This window comes from Marmota monax, unplaced genomic scaffold (assembly GCF_021218885.2).
Source record: "Marmota monax isolate L192 unplaced genomic scaffold, Marmota_monax_Labrador192_F-V1.1 WCK01_AAM20220418_F8-fsc01259, whole genome shotgun sequence".
NCBI lineage: Eukaryota > Metazoa > Chordata > Mammalia > Rodentia > Sciuridae > Marmota > Marmota monax.
In genome coordinates, this window is record NW_026692421.1 from 1 (window position 1) to 20,537 (window position 20,537).

The 20,537-nt window shown below is 47.8% G+C and overlaps 1 long non-coding RNA gene across 4 annotated transcripts; it reads left to right on the forward strand.

The window, feature by feature from the left end:
- Positions 1–26: 26 nt before the first annotated feature.
- Positions 27–19,889, forward strand: LOC124091741 (uncharacterized). Of its 4 annotated transcripts, XR_009226682.1 has the most exons (7): positions 27–687; positions 1,370–1,441; positions 1,624–1,807; positions 9,433–9,623; positions 10,243–10,293; positions 11,357–16,470; positions 18,025–19,889. It is a non-coding gene; the product is annotated as an uncharacterized LOC124091741 (long non-coding RNA). The 4 variants fall into 4 exon arrangements; XR_006851419.2 differs by lacking the exon at positions 1,624–1,807 and having other exon boundaries at positions 28–687; XR_009226683.1 differs by lacking the exon at positions 1,624–1,807 and having other exon boundaries at positions 29–687; positions 11,410–16,470.
- The last annotated feature ends 648 nt before the right edge of the window (positions 19,890–20,537 follow it).

The window sequence follows — 20,537 nt, forward strand, 5'->3', positions numbered from 1 at the left end:
ATGCTCTTCTTAGGTCTTTTGGGTATAATCCAAGAAGGAGAATAGCTGGGTCAAATGGTGGTTCCATTCCCAGCTTTCCAAGGAATCTCCATACTGCTTTCCAAATTGGCTGCACCAATTTGCAGTCCCACCAGCAATGTATGAGTGTACCTTACCCCCCCCCCCCCATCCTCGCCAGCACTTATTGTTGTTTGACTTCATAATGGCTGCCTTTCTGACTGGAGTGAGATGGTATCTTAGGGTGGTTTTGATTTGCATTTCTCTGATTGCTAGAGATGGTGAGCATTTTTTCATGTATTTGTTAATTGATGGTGTGTCCTCTTCTGAGAAGTTTCTGTCCAAGTCCTTGGGCCATTTGTTGATTGGGTTATCTGCTTTTTTGTTGTTTAACTTTTTGAGTTCTTTGTACACTCTAGAGATTAGAGCTCTATCTGATGTTTGAGGGGTAAAAATTGGTTCCCAGGATGTAGGCTCCCTATTCACCTCGCATATTATTTCTCTTGCTGAGAAAAAACTTTTTCAGTTTGAATTCGTCCCATTTGTTGATTCTTGGTTTTAACTCTTGTGCTATAGGAGTCTTATTAAGGAATTTGGGGCCTGCCCCCACGAGATGAAGATGAGGACCAACTTTATCTTCTATTAGACGCAGAGTCTCTGGTCTGATTCCTCAGTCTGCCGTCTTGAAAGGTACCTAAACACGCTCCCCGAGGGAAGAAGCCCCTCATCCCTGGAGCCACCATCCCACCTGGGGTTTCTGACAGGAAGAAGCCCAGAGCCCCCACCTCTGCCAGCTGTCAGTAGTTTGGACACCTGGGATCTCCAGGTCCAGGGGTAGCTCCATTCCCACCATTGATAGCAGGCCCCCAGCCTGGGCAGCCCAACCCACTCAGCCCTTGGTGCTGACAGACGTAGAAATCCCACCGTGGGGGCCCGTGCCAGCACCCACACACATTCTGCTGGCAGCCAGGCTGCAAGTCCACTGGATCAACTAGTCCATCAGCCTCTGCAGCTGCTACTCAGAGGCCAGGGACTGTGAACAGTGTTTGTCCCAAGAACAGGCAGCCCCAGTCAGCATGGGACAACCAAGATTCATCCCCCTTAATGCTGCCAGTGTCAGTTGCCTCAATTGCAACTTGGAGGACAGATTTGTCCCCAGTTCTTCCATCTCCCATGGCAGAAATGGGCATCTGCTAAAAAAGTAGAGGGACCCCCCCAAACCAGAGAACACCATGGGGCAAGTTTGGGATAGAACAGCTCCAGGGCCTGCCCCTAGGCAGAGCACCACCATGAGGACCAAGGGAGAGAAGGCAAAATACAAACCAGGGTAAGCAACCACTGATGTTTGTGCAATTCATGCCGTCCCCCAAAGCCTGACCGTGCAGAACCCCTGAAGCTCTCCTGGGAGGAACCATCACCACCTTCAGAAAGGCCACCTTGACTTGTAAGTTTGTCCCCATGCAATCCAGGAACCTGGGAGCCCAAACTAGCTCCCGGATCTCATATCTGTCTTTGGGGTTCTGTTCATCTCCTCCCCAAGTAAAGGAAAGAGAAACATGAGACAGCATTTACAGGGTAAATGGGGCTTCGACATATTCAGCGCCACTAACTAGACCATCCCTATAGTGGTCACTTTACAGGGGACGAAAACCAACTCTGTTCTTGGAGCCACGAGGGCCACTCCTTTAAGTGCCAAAAGGCGCCCCCTTACAGGAACCCTGAATTCCACCTCGGAGCATCAATACCTCCATGAACCAGGCTGCATATATTTACAGAGGGAATCATATCACCCATTTCCCTGGTGGTAAAGGTGAGGCTCTGGGAAAGGACATGAATTATGAGTTAGTCAAGGTCCTGCCTGGAAGAGCTGGGACTGGAATTCTGGAAATCTGGCTCCAGAGCCTCATGTGCAGAACCCTGCAGGGGAGGCCTGATGCCGGGAGCTTGGAAGGGGGGGACCCATCAAGTTGGGGTGGGGGGCTCAGAGAAGAATGAAGAGATGGGTGTGGCTGGGGAATTCGTCCAGAGGGGGAGACCAATAGGAGAGGGAGGGGATCGAGTGAGGGGACTGCATGAGCAAGGCCAGGCAGCAGGAGTGTGTGGGTCAGGCAGAGGAATGACCTGTGAGCAGCTGGGGGTGCAGGGATGGAGGGGGACAGGATTCAGAAGGAAAAGAAGGTTGGGCCACACCATGGAACGAGCCAGGTCTGGCAGGGAGACACCACCCCTCCCTGCTCCATCCTCCAACTGTCTTTGAGTCTGTGCCTTGAACTTCCCCAAACCCTCCCTTCTCACCACCTCCACTGGCCCTATTCCACCCCTCCCAGCTCTCACCTCCTCCCTGCCTCGCCCATAACAAGACAAAAAGCTCAAAGCTGCTGGCCATTTCCATGTAGCTCTTTTCCCTGCACCTTGTCCCCACATCTGTCTTAACTTGAACTCCAGGTCGGCTCTGTAGGGGCAGTGGTGGGTGACACACAGGATCTCCCTGCTTTAGAGCTGGAGAAACTGAGGCCCAGAGAAGTAATTTCTACTTCTATTTCAGATCTTGAGCCATCACCCCCTTGAGGAAGCCCTCCCTGCCCTCTCTACTACCCTGTCAGGCCTGGTTTTTGGTTATTTGTTCTCAGAGGACCAAGGATTTTTGCTGTAGAGAACTGGCCTCAGGTTGTCACTGTCTATTCATTCACATGGATTAGTTTATGTCTTTCTATCTCACTTGGCATGCAGGGGACACTGGAGAAACACTGAGCGACTGAATGACAGTTTGGGTTCTTGTGACAAGTAACAAGAAGAGGTGTTAGTAGAACATGGATGGGGCACCACATGGTCCCCACTTGGGGTATAAAAAGTCTAGGAAGCTTCTATAAGGGGGTGATGACCTGGTTGGAGCTTGAAACCTGAGTTGCTGGTAGCAGCTGGAACATGCAGGATGGTACCTGGCAGGAGGTGAGCCCCTGGCTCCTGTCACCTTCAGGAATCTGGGTTCAAGGTCCAGTGGTCTAGGTAGCTTGGAATGTGGGCCTGTGAAGGCCTCTGCCCGAGCTCCATACCCCAGGTGACCTTGAGGCAGGCAGGGTGGCACACCCTTCCTCTGCTCACTCCCCTTTGTCCAGTGGTAGCCAAGGGGCATCTGACTCACCTCCTCTTTGCCCCACTTCCCCACAGTGAGATTTATTTTAAACTTACCTGAAAATCCCTCCAGCCTTCCTGATTCAGCCACCCTGTCCTCTGTGATTCTCTTGTGAAGGTCAACTGAGGGTCCCTGGAGGACTGCAGCCCATGCACCTCACTGGCTCAGCTCACCCACCCCACCCTGTGGCTCTCCACTCTCCCCCACCAGGTGGCAGAGGCCTCTGGAGGTCTTCCCACCAGGAGTCTAGAACAGGCTTATTTATGTAGAATAAAAAAATTACGTATTTCATCCCATTTTCCTGGTCTTTGACAAAACAATTCTATTTGCATAAGACTAATAATTCAGTGACCTCCTTAAAGGCCATTTTTCTCTTGATTCTGGCCCATACAGAGGCCATGCTCTGTTAGAGTGGGAAAATAATTTTTTCTTGGTCACAGATTTATAGCTATAAGCAGAGCACTCTGTGAAAATTCTTTCTAGTGAGTAGTCTGGGCTTAATATTTCCTATACTTACATATTATGAAGGAGACCTTCCAAACATTGTGGTTCCTCTGTGCACCTCATATCCCTTCTCATTATCTGGACCACAAGCCAATTTCAAATTTCCCCATCCAAGCAAATGGCCTAAGGACAGAGAACTCCCAGATGCTCAAACAACAAGGAAACCAGAGAGCCAGGACAGGGCCTCTGTAGTAGTGAGGAGCCTGACCAGAGAGCCAAGTAAAATGAAAGGCTCCTGCTACCCAACTCTGAGGGCAAAGCTGCCAGGAAGTGAGAGGGAAGGGGACATCATGTCTCTGAGCCTCCACTTTGCCCCAGGATCACAGAGGTCAGGGTGAGACCTGTGCTATGCATCTAAGCAGTCTGCCACCAGGTCCCATGTGGGAGAAGGTGGATGTCATCTTAGCAAAAGAGTTTTCTCTTGGACCCCACAGGAGTGGGTCCTGACCTGGAAGAGGATGGTCTGGTGGCTGGTCCAGCTGAGCTGCCAGGTTGAGAGGCCAGCACAGATGTGCACCTAGATGCAGCCTTGCTCATGGTGGTGCTGGTGCCCCGAGGCAAACTTGGGCATTTCTGCTTGGGTGGGCCCTTTGGGGATGGCACTGAAAGGAGGGGCCTAGGTGGCTCCAAGATCATGGTTGCTGTTTGTCCTGTGTAACTTGGTCACCATGGAAATACTCTGGTGGTGGGGGCCACAGAGAGTCAGGCCCAAGCTTGCCTCATAGGTCTGTCTGGTGCTCGAGGGTCCCTCCTCTTAGAAAGGAGATGCTCATTACTCACAGGCTGCTCCCAGGTTCTCTGCTCTCAGGTTCCACTGAGGACACTGCCAAGGGCATAGTCATGCAAGTTGGTCTTTCTGGGGTGGTGCTGGCCCCTCGATTTCTGCTTGGGTGGCCTTTGTGTCAAGCATTAAATGGAGGGGCATTGGTGACTCCCTGCTCATGTTTGCTGCTTGTCTTTTGTCCCTTGGTCACTGGAGGTATTCTGGTTAGAGGTGCTGCAGGTTTTCATGCTCCAGGCTTGCTGTCTGGGCTTGGAGTTTCTCTTCTTTTGGAGCAGATGCTCAGTGCTCCAAAGGCCAGTAGCACATCTGGAGGGAGGTCTGTAGTCGTAGAAGCCAGTGATTCCACAGCATGGACTTTCAAGTGCAGGTGGCCTTTCTGGAAATGGTGTTGGTCCCCTGCATTGATCGTAGGGGTTTCTGCTTCGGATGACTTTGGAGATGGCAGTAAAATTAGAAGCACCCATAGCTAGGGTGTCTTAGCAGGTCCTAAGCTGGACCCATGGTGCCCAAGTCCTGGAAAGTCCCACAAAGGAGAATAAGCCAGGGCAGTCCCTGCCAGAACCTGGACTCTCCAGCCTTTGAACCCAAAGGTGCAGGATGCCAGCCTTGCCTGCCTTGAGTGTAGTAGTTGTCAAGTGCTTCACAGTCGTTGCACAGGAGCATTGCTGGCACAGTCAGGCATTTCATTGAGATGAATCCAAACCAGGGGAACAGGTTTTTGAGCAGTATTGGATGTGGGAATATATAATGTGATTGGCTTTCTAGAAGGTAACCTCATCGCCATGGTTCCTGATGGGCACTGCTGAAAATACAGAACCATCCGGAGGACTGAAAATTTGATGAGTCATTCATTTATTTATTTTTATACCAGATATTGAACCTGGGGTTCTTAACCACTAAGACACATCCTCAGACTTTTTTTTTTAAATATGTTTATTTAGAGACAGAGTCTAGCTAAGTTGCTTCGGACCTCTCTAGTTTGCTGAGGCTAGTTTTGAACTCCATATTTTCCTGTCCCATCTTCCCCAATGCTTGGACTACGGGTGTGTGCCTCCAAGCCCTGCTGGGCCTTTCATTTTGGCCAGATCTGAGCCTCTTAGTACTTTTGTTAGGAAATGGCCAGGAGGAGGGAGAGTGGATCTTAAATGGATGGTTTGTTATTGTAAAGGGCTGGGGATTATAGTTTGAATTAATCTAACAGTCTTCTTAATATTGTCCTGAGCATTGAATTTACCCATATTGACCCTACCTCTCCCCCTGCCCAATGCCACTGTGGATCACTGAGGGTTCTCTATGGTCCGAGTTCAGCCACAACCCTTTTCTTGGTTACTTCTCATAATGACACACCCATGAACTGCATGTCTTGACTGGTAACTAAAGCTTTCGTTGGTGGTGCTTTCAAATATGAAACTATAAATTTGTTATCAAGTGACTTGTCTAGAAATCATTTTCTTCCAAATTGTTCCAAAGAGGTCAGACTGGAAGAGGACCTAGTCACTTGCCAGGCTGACCTTCTTCAGGTGTTCCAGCCCCTCAGTGATTTCCATCAGTTCCCCCTCTTTGTAAAATCATGCAATAGACTTGTGTTTGGGGAAGCAGCAGGCTTAGGATTGAAGCAGGAGTTCAATAGAGGTTTTCAGCAGGAGGCTATGATAGGAGTCCTCAGTGCTTCCCCAGTGAGCTTGCCTTTTAATAGCAGGTAACCCTGGGAATGGGACAGCTATCAACAACTAATAGATATCAGTACTCACATGAAACAGCTGATGTGCTGTGTTCACCAGCCTATTCTTTTTTTTTTTTTTTGATATTGTTTTTTAGTTGTCAATGGACCTTTATTTTATTTATTTATATGTGCTGCTGAAAATTGAGCCCAGTGCCTCACACATGCTAGGCAAGCACTCTACCACTGACCCAAACCCCAGCCCCATCAGCCTATTCTTTAAGAAGAAAGGATGTTCATAACCTGTTAGTGTCAGGAAAGCCAAAGGAGCACATGTACTAGTCTCTGGGGAGTAGTAGCCTTCTAGGGCAGGCTCCCTGACTGTGTGTTAATTAAGTGTCCTGGTCCATGTGAGCAAGATGAAAGTCAACCTCAGTGTGAACTGGGAAGCGCAGAGCTGATGACCAAAGAGAGCTGTTCTTTGACACTGCATTTCCTTCATCTATTGTGTTTAGCATGAGGAAGATTTTTTTTTTCCTTGTGGAAACTGAGTTAATAGGTGGTAAATAAATATCTTAGTTGCTTCTGATGTGGCTGAGGAGCACTTTCAAGTGTTTAAAAAACTGGTTTCTGTATATCATTGTATAGCTAATTGCAATTCTTATGAAACCTTCTCATAGGCTGTTTCTGGTTTTATTGGGATTTTTTTCAGCTGCATTGTGAATTGGATGAAGGACATTTTCCCTTCTTATAAATGGTTTTGTGGAATTTTGAGATTTGGGTTTTTATTCACATTTGAAGGGAATAAATCAACCAGCCTTAAGAACATGACATCTTTCTGATGGATAGAAGCAATTCAAGGAAGAATAAGGATGATGTCTTTTAGAAATGCTATAGGAATATTTGTTTGGGGGTCAATAAATAACATGCTTAGAGTTTAATAAATATTTTGTTATGTCATCGTAGTTTCTACATTTTTGTATTCTAGTAGAATTTTATCTAGTTTTAATATTTGTTTTTGAGCAGACATCTTTATCTTGAGAGATATCATTTAGTGTTACTTTTCAAAATTTGCAGCTGTGTAAATCCAGATGCTTGATGAAGCTGCTCTAGTGTGAGGAAAGCCTCTCCTGTTAGGCCAGGAGCCTGTAAGGCACCATCAGCACATATGAAACCTGCTATGTATTATAAGCAACTTGAAATAGCACAGAAGCTGCAAGTGCATTTAGGTCATTTGGAAGTTGAATTCTTGTCATATCTTTGCTTAATATATCTTCTCCCCTTTAGTTCTTTCTTATAGTAATTTGAAGCTGGTGAATTTACTGGTATTTTCAGGAGAGCATATACGATTAAAATATTTTTCAATTCAGTATCAGTTCAAAGAACTTAGCATCACCTGCCTCTCACCTTTGGTGGGAAGGTAATGAGCAGCCACTTAGCTCTGTGTGCACAAGGATGATGGTCCTGAGTCTCCTGGGATGGCTAGCTAAATCTGGAAGTTCCTTAGGAGATGGAAAGACATCAGCTCCTCATGTTCCATTCAACAGTGAGCACAGGGCGCTCAGTGAACATGCATTCGGTTTGTGAGTGTCCCCTGCAGGGACTGGTCTCCTATTCCCTTTCCAGACCTCAAAGCTGAATTGTCTGTCTTTCTCTCTGCTCCAGTAGCCTCAGCTATTGAGTACTATTGCCTCTGAGATGCTTCTTTGTTCATACTACTGGGATCTTGCCTCCAAAGTTTAGTTGGAAGAATAGGAGGAAACTGTTGCTTTAAACTGCACACAAAACAAAAGCGAGTGGCTTTGCCTTTCCCTAAAGACATGGAGATAGAGAAGTCCGTTTCCGTGGTCGTGGCCATGCTATGGAAGAAATTCTTGGCCATTCCACACCATCCTTGCTTCTTATATGTTTTGTGCATCAGTGAATTTTTTAGCCCTAGCATTTTCACCTATGGGAGGCGTGTAGAAACAGAGGCACAGAAATGCCAGCTCCTTGCCATTTCATGGGGTCCTCAGGTCTCTGCCTGCTGCCCCACCAACTTTCCCCACAAACCTCTGGAATTTCAGCAGTGCCCTCTGCTGTGGGCCTGTGGAGCCAGACTAAGTTAGACTTCCCGTGACTCAAACTTGGAAGTGATACCCCATGAGGCTTGTTGATTTCTGTTTCTTAGAAACCAGATGCTGATGTGGATCCACTGAGAGAGGAGGGAGCTACAGGCTTTGGGCACAGGATGCTGTGGTGTTTGAAATCCCCTGTAGTGTACCCCATCATACGATCGGAAGAGACATTGGGGCAATTTGATTTCGCACAGGAATTAGAATTCTATGGCAAAGGGGAGGCTATCTCTGAAAATAACCCTCCAGTGGTGCAGAGTGGGGACCATGGCCAAGAGAGGAGCTGACTTTCCCTCTGTCACTGTGGGACTCAGGTCATGGTAAAGTTGGATGTCATCCTTTGTCCCTTAACTTCCTATGTCATGTTATCTGTGTATTTGTGCATTAGAGACGCATGACTCCTGGATTAGGGTTTCTCAGGGAGTCCATGTATGTGTGGGCACATGTCCCTGATGACAACCTCTAAAGCAGATGCTAGAATGACCCCTGGGAACATGTTGAGAAGCTATGGAGGCCCTGCAAGGCACAATGACTTCCTCAGGGCCACACACATACCCACAAGAAGGGGAAGGGTCTCAACCAAGCTCTGTCTCCCCAAACCAAGGGAGCTGGCTCCACCCGGGCCTGTCTGAGGGCCTGATCCAGGGTGTGTTGGTGTAACTGGGTCCACCTGTGCCTATGTCATGGGAAGACTGCAGCCCAGTGGGCCATTGGAACCATCTTGTGTAAGAAAGGGACTCAGCAAAGGACTTCCTGAGACAGTGACCTCACTTCCTTGGCCATGGAACTCACAGAACTTGGAACCCTGGTAGCTAGGCACTCACAGTCCACAAACAGTCCCAGTCTGCTCACTGGTGTTGAGACAGCAAGCCCAGAGCCATGAGTTCTTGTTGTCTACAGATCTGTGGGTGCTTAAGCCTCAGGGCTTTTCCTGAGTGTGGAGGTGCTGGGTCAGCGCTGTGTCCCAACGACTCTGGCAATTTTTCCCAAGGAGACCAGAAGTGAGACAGGACAGGGCACCACAGGTGTCCATAGTTTAACCCACATTCAGATTCCCCTTTCAAAAGTGCCAGATCTCACCAGGTTTGTGTGTGTGTGTGTGTGTGTGTGTGTGTGTGTGATGTCTCCTGAGAATATGGAGGGAAAATATTTTGATTTCCCCTGACGTATGGCAGTGATTCCTTTTGCAAATGGCTACCGTTTTCCTGTTGAAATGTCCCTCTTTGATTGCCCATCCTAGGGAGAAGATGACCAAGGCTCATCAGTGGATGTGTCCTGTCTTGTGGAAACCCTCACAGTACTTCTCTGGGAGCTCGAGGACGGCCTGGTGCCTGCCCTGCAGCAGGGGAACACCCCCTATGTCCATGGGGTTTTGTATTTGTACCAAGATTTGGCCAGTACCCAGAAGGCTCTGGAGCTGCTGGGTAAAAGGTGTGTATGACCTCCAAGCCCTGGCCCATGGCCATCTCCTGGCCTGGTGTTGGGAATGCCGGGCATCACTCTGAACCTCCGTCAGCTCTGAGGAAAGTAGGGTTTTTCAGAGGAGAACTCTGCCTGGGTGTTTAGAAATCCAAGTAGGATGAGCCCTAGGAGTGTTTGCCTCAGAGTGGTCCTGGGACACAGGCTGGCGATGGCTCTGGCCTTTCCCTGGGGGCCTGTCCCCTCCCTGAGAGGAAGTTCTCTGCCTCAGACCTCACTCTTCTGAGGCCTCAGGAAAAGCAGTTTCCACATTTGGGAAGGAGTCTGTGGGTTGCATCTGGGAGGGTTCCAACCTGCCTGTAGACAGAACAGGGACCCCTGGGGTCAACTGAGAGGGTCCTGGCCCTGAGGTAGCCAGGCAGCAGGTGGGTGGGTTCATTCATGGCTCAAATATATATGAAGCACCTACCTTTGGCAGGCACTTGGCCTATCATTTAGGAATCAGTGCAGACAAACTCTCCCAGCCCTCCTGAGCTCCCGTTATTGTCAGTAAGTTAGTCAAGTCCACCAGGCATCTCGACAGATGAGGGACACAGGATATTAGAGGTCACAGCCTCCTGGTATTCTCTAGGTATGGACGCCTCCAGCCATATGTTGAGGAGGAGTACCTTCAAGACAAGAAGTGAGTGGTCTTTGGGCCAAGAGGGAGGGCTGCTGTCTCCAGAGTGGTCACTTGGGGGGCTGTTGTAGAGGATGGCTGGGCAGACCTCAGGGTCTACCCTGTTGTTTCCCAGCAGAGGACAGAGGTCTGGGGCTTACTCTGTAGAAGGAACAAAGCAAGCTGTGGTGGGATTCTGGGTACCCAAGGAAGAGAGGCGTGGCTGGAGCCTCAGAGCCAGGCCCTGTGAGGATCCCTCTCCAGCACAGCCAATCCCAGCCTGGATTGCCCATGTTTTTTTTGTATAGAGACTGGACAGAAAGTGAGGGGAGAATCCTACCCACACATGTGCCTCACAGTTTTGCCCCCTTTGCTCTGCTGCATGTGACCTGCTTGGACACTCTCTGGGAAGCTCCCCATGCAGGGGGCCTTGGGAGGTTCCAGCTGAAGGAGAGGCCCTTTACATCATTATCTTCCAGTTGGTACAGGTGGTGACCCAAGCTGCCATCCCATTCTTTCAAAGTCAGCCATCTTCCCTGGCAGCTACATAAAATTCACACACACACAAATGCCAGAGGCAGGGGGTCAAGAAACGATTAGACCAGAAGCCTCCACTTCTCCTAGAATGTTTTCTCGCTGCCCTAGTTCTAAAGTCCTTGAGGGCACCTCCCACGTGTGAGCACCTGCGCATTGTGCCAGATGCCCCACCACAGCTATCCGCCTCCTCCCACTAAAACTGTCTATTTTATTTTTTGTGATGGTGGTTTTTTTTAAATGTCTGGGATGGCATTGTAAGTATTTTAGTAACAAACATTTATGTTGACACAATAGTGCTCAATCCATTCACCAGGCTGTGCCACCCCCAGCACTGAGTAGCTGAAGATGGAGAGCCCCCTTAGAGCACAGGGGTCCTGTGGGGCCCCTGTGCATGGAGCCGAGATGACTGCCTAAAGGGTGGTGAGGATTTCAGGGCATTTTATCCCCTACTGTGTTCTGTGACGTTAACTGGGTTAGATGTCATGTGACACTACAAACCCTGTTCATATAAGACAGCAAACTTAATCTGTGTCTTCTTATTGCTCCACAGATCATGACTCACCAGAGTAATTAACTGGTCTAACAATATTGAAGTTAGACCAGTTAATTACTCTGTAATGGACTGAAGAGTTGGAATAAAAGGAAGAGTTCCAAGTTTTGCATTCCAAATAGAAAGCTGTGCCTTGGGCTGGGCTGTAGCTCAGTGGCAGAGTGCTTGCCTAGAATGTATGAGGCACTGAGTTCAATCCTTAGCACTACAAAAAACAAAACAAAACAAAACAAAACAACTAAACAAAGAAAGGCATGCTGTTGATCTAAAACTATTAAAAGAAGAAAGAAAGAAAGAAAAGAAAAAAAAAAAGCTGTGCCTCTTGAATAATTAGTCCCAATGAGAATGCAAGGGAAATGTTCATAAAGAAAATTAAAGTGCTGCTCCAGGGCATAGGTGAATGATAAGAAAGCAAAACAGCTGATAGGGATAAAGTTTTCATAGTCTGGAGAACAGGTGAAACAAGCCACGTTCCCTTAAGCCAAAACCGCATCCAGATAAGGCCAAAACATTAGATTTTTCTGATGCCAAGAGAAGGGAGAAAGCTCCAGAAGAAGTCTGAAGGTGGCAGAATTTGGTTCATGATGTTCGAAGCAAGCGGCCCATCTCCATATAAGACAAGTGCAGGGTGAAGCAGCAATTGCTGATGTAGAAGCTACAGCAAGTCATGAAGAAGATCTTGCTAAGCTATCTGATGAAGACGCGATATGGTTGAGTTTCTCGGTGTCCCCCAAAAGCTCATGGGTGAGACAATGCAAGAAGGTTTAGAGGGGAAATGATCCTGTTATGAGAGCCTAAAGCCAATTAGTGAATTAATCCCCTGGCAGGATGAACAGGTGGCACAGATAAAATGGGGTGCCCACACCCTCCCCAAGCCTGGAGGTGTAGGCGCCACCTGTGGAGGAGTCCAGTTGCAGTGTGGAAGTGAAGAGCAGCCACCCTCAACGTTCCACATTAGGGTTCCACATTGGAGGTTCCCAGCAACCAGCGGCATCCCTCTGCGGGCAGGTCGTTCATCAGGGAGCCTAGGCGCCCTAAGGCCCTTTGGGGAGTCCAGTTGAATCGGTGGCTGCATGGAAATAGGCGTCCAAATAGGAGCATCCTCATCCATTGGCGGTGGCGGGAGTCTGCTTCCAGTGCAGTGGAGGTGTTGGCAGCATTTCTGGTGGCCAGGTCGGGACTCCAGTGGCCACAGTGTGGAGCACTGGCTGTGGCGACAGCGACAGCGTAGGGCAGCGGGCCTCAGAGTCAGAGGGCGACCAGAGGATGGGGTGCCCTGTGCTGTGGCTGCCCCAGGCCACTTGTCTTGCTCCTGGCAGGGCCTGCCTGCTCAGGAAGCAGGACACGGCAGGCGGCGGTACCCACACAGCCTCTGAGGACCTTATGCTGAGCACGCAGGCGGCGCCTGGCACCGGCACTGAGCCCCCCGGGTGGCAGCTCGCCCCACCCCGGGTTCGCCCTGCCCCTCCCTGGGTTGCGGCCTCTGCGGGGGAAGTAGGCCCGCTGCCAGCCGGGGCAGCCTTTAAAGAGGACACCCACCCTCCCCAGCGACATCTCTCCTGGGCTGTGGCCACTGAGAGCAGAGGCAGTGGGGGGTGGGGCTACAAATCCTCCCCCTCAAAACGCATCCCTGGGGCGGGACAAGGGTGGAGGGCATAGATGGCAGAGGGAACCCCAAGACGTGCTGTCCTTGGTCTTGGTCTTCTGCCACCCTTAGACACAGAAATGTACTTTAAAAAAATTAATTAGCTGTAATTAGTTGTACATAACAGCAGAATTCACTTTGGTTCATTGTACAGAAATGGAGCACAGCTTTTCATTTCTCTGGTAGAACACGATGTAGAGTTGCACCATATGTGCAGTCCTGCATGTACCTAGGGTAATGATATCCCTCTCATTCCACCCTCTTTCCTACCCCATGCCTGTCCCTCCTATCCTTCCCCTTTGCCCCAAGTTCCTCCATTCTTCCCTTGCCCCCCTCATTATGGATCAGCATCCACTTATCAGGGAGAACATTCAGCCTGTTGTTTTTGAGGATTAGCTTTTTTCATTTACATAACTGCCGCCAGACTGCGGCAGTTGCTTGTATTCTTGTTAACTGCCATTCTGGCTGGAGTAAGATTGTCTTAGAGTAGTTTTGATTTGCATTTCTCTAATTTCTGGTGAAGTTGAACATATTTTCATATATTTGTTGATCGACTGTGTATCTTCTTCTGTGAAGTGTCTGCCCATTTCCTTAGCCCATTTATTGATTGGGGTATTTATTCTTTGGATGTTGACGTTTTTGAGTTTTTTATATATCCTGGAAATTAGTGTTTTATCTAATGTGCGTGTAGTAAAGATGTTCTCCCACTCTGTGAGCTCTCTCTTCATATTATTGTTTCCTTTGCTGAGAAGAAGCTTTTAAGTTTGAATCCATCCCATTATTAATTCTTGATTTTATTTCTTAAGTACAGGGTCTCTGGTCTAATTCCTAGGTCCTTGATCTACTTTGAGTGTTTGTGCAAGGTGAGAGATCGTGGTTTAATTTCAGTCTGCTACATATGGATTTACAGTTTCCCCAGCACCATTGTTGAAGAGGCTATCCTTTAGCTAATGTATGTTTTCGGCACCTTTGTCAAGAATGAGATAACTACATTTATGTGGGTTTTTCTCTGTATCTTCTATTTTGTACCATTGGTCTACATGTGTATTTTGGTGCCAATAGCATGCCGTTTTTGTTACTACAGATCTGTAGTAGTTTAAGGTTTGATATTGTGATGTCTCCTACTTCACTCTTTTTGCTAAGGATTGCTTTGTCAATAAGGATTTCTCTGTGTCTATTTTTCCAAATGAATTTCATGATTACTTTTTCTATTTCTATGAGGAATGTTATTGGGATTTTAATTGGAATCACATTAAATCTGTATAAGGTTTATGATAGTGTGGCCATTTTGACAATATTAATTCCATGAGGGAGGAATTGGAATCAGGTACCTGCTCAAAAGGGGAGGGATCCGATAGCCACGCCCACCTCAAAATGGCAAGGAATGCTTTCCAAGATGTAGTGGGTGTGCTTCCAGAGCCGGGTGTCTGGTGATGTCAGGGGAACCGATGGCCTTGTGCTGTGGGGAGGTAGCAGCTGAGTGACCTGCATGGGAGTGGAGTGAGTCTCGGCCTTCTGCAGATGTGTTGGTAGGTGGTTCTGCTAAGGCGCTGGCCAAGTCTTAAGTGAACTGCAACTTTGGCTTTGGGTCCTGCTCGGACACTGAGGCCCTGAGTCCTGCGCGAGGTCACAGCGCTGGTCATTTCTGTAGAGAGAAGCTGTAAAGGGGCCTCTAACACTCTCAAGAGATGCAGAATTCCTACTAGGAGAGATCTGGATCACAGAGCAACACAGATGCTGCTTCCCTCTGGTCCGCCATCTTTGAAAGTCTTTTCAATTTCTTTCTTTAGTTTTCATTGTATAGGTCTTTCATCTCTTTTGTTAAATTTATACCCAAATATTTCATTTTTGAGGCTATTGTGAATGGGATAGTTTTCCTAATTTCTCTTTCAGAGGGTTCATCACTAATAGATAGAAATGCATTTGATTTATGAATATTGATTTCATATCCTGTGACATTGCTGAATTTGTTAATATTAGAAGTTTTCTGGTGGAGTTTTTTTTGGATCCTCTATGTGTAGAATCATGTCATCAGCAAATAGGGATAGTTTGAGTTCTTCTTCCCCTATTCCTATCCCTTTAATTTCTTTCATCTACAGCTCTGTCGTGTAGTCTAAGCTGTAGTGGAGTTTAAACAGCAGTATAGTTTAAACTCTGGCTAGAGTATCAGGGACTATGTAGAGTAGAAGGTGAGAGAGGGCATCCTTGTCCTGTTCCAGTTCTGAGAGGAAATGCTTCCAATCAGAAATGCACTTTGAGGATGAAGAGGTCCTAGTTCCTCTGCTCTCTCCCCCCACAGCCCAGGTGGGATGTCTCTGAGGAAGGTGGGGGTCCTCTCCCAAGGCTGCCCCACCTGGCAGATGGCCTAGTTCCCCTGCAGAGGCCACATCGGGGATGGGGCGAGCAGCCACCCGGTGGGCTCATGGCCAGTGCCAGGCGAGGCAGGTGTGGGCAGCCTAAGGTCCTCAGCAGCTGCCTGGGTATTGCCACCCCCCTCGTGCTGCTTCCTGAACAGGCCGATCAGCCAGGACCAAGACCCAGGGCCTGGAACAGCCACTGCAGAGGCCATTCCAGCCTCTCGTCGCCCTTCCACTCTGAGGCTCACTGCCCTGCGCCCTCGCTGCCGCCACCAGCCTGGAGCTCTTCACTGTAGCCACCGGACTCCCCACATGGTCGCCAGATGCCACTGCAGCAGGATTCCTGTTACCCCAGCAGGATGAAGATGCTCACCACTGGACGCCTCTGTGTCCTCAGCCCCGTTTCCAGACTCTACTGGTGCTGCCGCCACCGTGCAGCAACCAAACTCCCAAACCCCAGCTGGACTATGATGCTGCCCACCAAGGGCCCAACGTCAATGCCCTTCACCCCCCGCCATGATGCCTGACTCCAGTGCCCCATGCCGGCTCCCGGATGAAGCTGCATGTTGCTGCTGCCACCACCAGACTCCATCATGGACGCAAGACAGCGATACTCAGCACTGGATGCCCACTTCACCCACTGCAGTCAGACTCCTGTGGCACTGCAGGACAGAAATGATCATGGCAACATCCCTCTGTTGTCACCACAGCAGCTTCTGGACTCTTCTGCTGCCACCACCGCTGTGAGTATGCAGCAAGGGATCTCCCAAACTGCAGCTGGATGCCAACACCTCAGCTGTTGCCACCCCCATGCCAACTCTCAACTCCGGACCTCCCTCGCCTGATGCCCTACGCCTGAAGCAGCTACATGTTGCTGCTGCTGCCACCAGATGCTACCACTCCATGAGGCCTCTTCAGTGATTCCATCCCAAAGATGCTGCTGTGCTGCCCAAGACCACAGAAGCTGGGAAGTTGGGCAGTCTCCATCGCAGTCGCCTCATCAGTGCCCACCGCTTGCCGCCTGCCTTTCCTCCCCCAGGACCACCCACCAGTCCTTCTGGGCCCTTGAGCAGGAGTTGTGCTGACTCAGGGAACTCATCCAAGGAAAATAAGTGAGTACTTTAAACAAAGGTTGCAGTCCTCACAGCAGGCAGTGGGCGGGGCTAGGTGGGTCCAGCCTGCTGGTGAGGGGGCAAGGGTGGAGCTACTGGCCTCCTCTGGACCTTGACCCTGTGGGGCAAGCTGGAGAGGGATCTCTGGCTGCTCTGGGAGCCCAGCCTGGAAGCAGCTTCCTAACTCACCCTCACACTCCTCTCTGAAGGGGACTCTGGATTCCAGAGAAAGCCATCTGGGCTCTTGGGCTCTGGGCAGTGGTATGAGCCAGACTGGACAGACTCCACCCACCTGGACTTGGGGAAAAGCCCCCTCTTGGGAAAATACCCTCCTAGAACTACCAAACTTAGCCTGACATTGGCTTCTTCCATGAGATTATCAAGAAAGGAAAAATATGTTACCTAGTTTTGTCTTGCAAAGGGTAGTGTGGGGAGAGGCAAAGGCATCAGAGTTGGTAGAGCTGAATTCACATCCCTTTTAACTGGGTGACCTTGTCCAGGGTCCAGAACTAGGTACAACCTTGGTTTTGCATCTGGTAAAACAAAGATGGTGAGGATGATAAGCTATCACCATCTGTCATAGCTGGAGACCTAATTCGTAGTTCATAAATCTGACTATTCCAATAACTTAAGAAAATGACAAAGAAGGCACACAACCACACAGAAGTACCTTTTCAATAATCCAGGGGTGGCTCTGTGAACGTAAGGGCCCATGGAAAGACATAGAGCCACTGGAATTCTTTATTTTTACATAGGAGACACACAAGGGGAGTTTCCATAGAACATTTTATCCTAAAAAGGGCAAAGGGGTCGGAATACAAGGGAACAGATGAGTGTAACTCAACCCCAGTGGGTGATGCCTACACCTGGAGCCATGCCTTGTTATCTGAGCTGGGGTGACGCCACATTACTGCAACCTGGCACTGCCCTGCCAGACTGAATGCAGTAATTGTTCAGAACCCGGTGCATCAGGGCTTAAAGGCGTCTGCATCCAAGGCAGCTCCCGACAATAAGCCATGGGCAAATCAAGTTGTTCTGCACGACCTCACCTTGGGAGCCAGGTAGGCATTCAGCAATATTTCCATGCAGAAATATATTCTCAGACTAAAGGTGACACACCTAGAAGTGCACCTTTGGATGACAACTGACCTGTGAGGTAGGGAGTTGAAATTTACATCACGTTTTTAGAGGAAATAATAATATATGGAAGGTCATAAACCAAAGCATGAAATGTTGGGTCAGGCTCATGGAATTAAAAGCTGTTTTCAAATTTGTTTAAAGTTACATTGAGATAAATCTATGTAGTTCAAACTTTCCAGGATATCCCCCACCTCTGACGCACACACAGGGAGCAGTGTCCACAACTTTTTTACTCCTCTTTACAGCATCACCAAATGTATGTGTGTGTGTGTATACACACACACACACACACACATACACATATATATACTCGCACACATATACATGATGTATTATGTAATATTTTGTTCTTTTTGGTTTGTTTTTAGACTGTCTGTAATAGAATCTCATATACATTCTTTTGCTCCCCTTCAGCTGACCATCAGGAAGAAGGAAACACCAGAGAAGCTTGAGGATCAGAAGGACACTAGCCCTGCTCTGGTCACCCTGGAAGCTGGCTAGCCTGCACCCACCAAAGCCTGAGGAAACAGCAGCCCTGCTTCAGCCACTTGAGGGCTGGCTGATCAATGCAAGGAGGAAAATAAACTAAGCAACAGGACAAATGGACTGTTTCATCCTGTAAGAGGGCTCTCATACTGTGGTGCATTGCCACCCCTTACTTCTGTCATATACACAGTCCTCTCCTTGGTCTTTACTACAGGACTGACAACCACCAAACACATAGCTAACCCATAATGGGGGGCGGGGCAAGGGAAGATGGGAGGGACTTTGGATTGGGCTGAGGGGAGTGTGGGAGGGGAGGGGATATGGGAGTGGGAAGGATGGTGGAATGAGGTGGATTGTATTAATCTATGTACATGTATGATTGCAGGAATGGGGTGACTGTGCACTGTGTCTAACCAGAGAAATGAAAAGTTGCCTCCATTTGTGTTTAATAGTCAAAATGCATTCTGCTGTTATATATAACTAATTGAAAAAAAATTCATAAAGGTCTAAGGCTTAAAAGGAAGTTTAGACACTTTAATGGTCATAAAAATATATACATTTTTCTTGTATAAAATTTAAACTTATTAATTAAATTGAAAAAAAAAAAGCCAACTAGCACATGTACTAGTTCAAACCTGAAAGGGCATTAAGGCTTGGGAACCAAGCTCACTCTTTGGAGGATGGTTTTTCTATTCTTGGTGGATTCAAAAGTTTAATTGACATAGTATGGATTATGCTATTGTTTATTGCTTTCATATTTGTCTCCCCTTTACAATGAAACTATTGGGTCAACTATAGAAGCAGCTGTTAGAGGGGGGAGGGCGGGAGGAGGGAAACACGGAGGGAGAAATTAAGATTATGGCATTATATAAAATTTTAAGCCTAGAAGATGATGTTTTTTGATTTAAAGGGTTAAATAATGAGCATAGAGGGGGTAACGATGTATCACAAATACTCCAAATGATGTAGTGTCCAAAAGATCCCCACCTTAATTGGAATATATAAGCCTTTCTCCTAGTAAACAAGATTTTTTTTTTTTTTTTAAAGTCAACAGGATTTCTAGAGAGCTCATTGTGGTTTAGCTCCTCTTTATTGTAAAGGTCAGGTTTCTCTTTCTTGTAAAAGTTAGGTCTGCAGGGCTGGGGTTGTGGCTCAGTGTTAGAACACTTACCTAGCAGGTGTGAGGCACTGGGTTTGATTCTTACACCACATAAAAATAAAATAAGGTATTGTGCCCATCTACAATTTAAAAAAAAGTTATGTCAGCAATCAAACTTGTTGATGTACAAAAGTTACTCTTTCTCTTTTCTTAGTAAAATCTTGTGAAACCTCTGTCCAATCTAAGAACATGGAAGAAAAAGTAACTATTATGTTAGCCATTGTGTTGTGTAACCATTCACTGAGTAGAAATCCCAGAGAGCTTCCATACCTGGGGTCCAGGGATTTTTTGGCATTAGCCCCTCTGGATTACACCAGCTTAAATAAACCTTGTTCCTGCACATTTCTCAAGTGTCCAGCCTCCTCTGTCCTACATCAATACCTGCTTGAAATGCTAGAATGTCCCCATTCTTGAAGGACACTCAGAGACAGTCTCTCTGGCTCTGCCACAGTATGAATTCTATCCAAAGATATTAATCACAAAAAACTAAAGGGAGATTACACTATAGTGACCTCCTGGGGGGAGATTCAGTGTTGCATGATGAAACTTGTATACATATATTGTATTGCTATGATATACCCTGTAAAGTATAGAAATGATACATCTGAATAAACATGTTTTGTGAGAAATTGAATGTCATGTTTGCATTTGGGGTTGTTTCTGATATTATGCTGTAATAATATTTAATGATGTGATTACATTTTTTTAAATCTGAAAATAAATCAGAATTTTGTACAGTAACATTGTTAGTTAAGGGGATATTTTGGTGATTAGAATTTTTGCTTTCCTGTTAAAGCTAACTTGTTGAATTAAAGCTTTGCAGCAGACACCAACTCCATTAGAACCTCAGTCTGGTGAAGCCACAGCGTGGTGCCTGACCAGGGAAGTGCCCATGTGTGCCTAGTTCTTTGCCACCTAGTAGATAGGAGCCCTGACCCAGGGGGGTGGGACCTGCATTCCTGCCCCCTTACTTTCTCATGTTGGGGCACCTTGACTGCTGTGCTCTGCTTTAATCTCTCATCTGTGAGAATATTTGTCCAATGTGCCATGGGGCTGTTGAAGATCCGTGATGAAATTTATGAAGTTTAACGAAGTCTGGCTGGTCTATAGCTGAGGAGTGGCGCACCCTGCCAAAGCTGCCTATGTGACTGCCCTCTACCTGCTTTCCTGTATGGTCCCTGTGGAAGGCAGGGGGACTGCTGTTCATCTGCCATGCAGCCTGCAGTTCCAAAGAGTGGGAGATGTTAGGTAGCAGTGAGTAGTGAGAAGTGAAATGCAAGCC